Source organism: Gouania willdenowi, unplaced genomic scaffold (assembly GCF_900634775.1).
Source record: "Gouania willdenowi unplaced genomic scaffold, fGouWil2.1 scaffold_164_arrow_ctg1, whole genome shotgun sequence".
Lineage (NCBI taxonomy): Eukaryota > Metazoa > Chordata > Actinopteri > Blenniiformes > Gobiesocidae > Gouania > Gouania willdenowi.
The window spans coordinates 27,849-28,464 of NW_021144914.1; the positions used below are offsets into that span (position 1 = coordinate 27,849).

General features: G+C 34.9%; 1 non-coding gene across 1 annotated transcript; it reads right to left on the bottom strand.

Annotated features, from left to right (window-relative positions):
* Positions 1-461: 461 nt before the first annotated feature.
* On the bottom strand, positions 462-535 carry trnai-aau (transfer RNA isoleucine (anticodon AAU)). Its single transcript has one exon. It is a non-coding gene; the product is annotated as a tRNA-Ile (tRNA).
* Between the last annotated feature and the right edge of the window lie 81 nt (positions 536-616).

Here is a 616-nt window from a genome sequence, read left to right on the forward strand (position 1 = left end):
TCATGTCTATTGTGACCTTTCTCATTGTTTTGGATAAACAGAGTCCATGATTTATTCACTACATTGTAAGACAATGATTTGGATGAAAGTATAACCTACATTCTGCAGCTCCATCACAACTGTGGATACAAAATGATGGTTGGACACCTGAATACACAAGGCATACACATACAAAGTAAGTATTATTAGTATTTAACCTAAATTGTTCTGGGATTATTCATCAATAAATTGGTATTTGTCCTACTTGCTGATTTATTAAGATGTCAAAAAGAAGCTTCTTTACTGACAGTCATTCTAGATTTTTGGCTATTTGTGAATTTTCTTCCAGGTTTGGGAATGATTAACAGTTTAGATATTCTTTATCTGTGTTTATTATATACATATTCATACCTTGTCCTTTCTGACTCATACACTAACATTTACAACACATGAAAGCAGGTTTATGGTCCTTGATTAATATCTGGTCAGTATGGGGTTTGAACCCATGACCTTGGCGTTATTAGCACCACGCTCTGACCAGCTGAGCTAACTGGCCTATGAAGCTACAAAAATGTGTAAAAATATGGTTGAGTTAAAACGATCACGGTTCTAAACACCTAGAAAGTTGGCAGGTGAA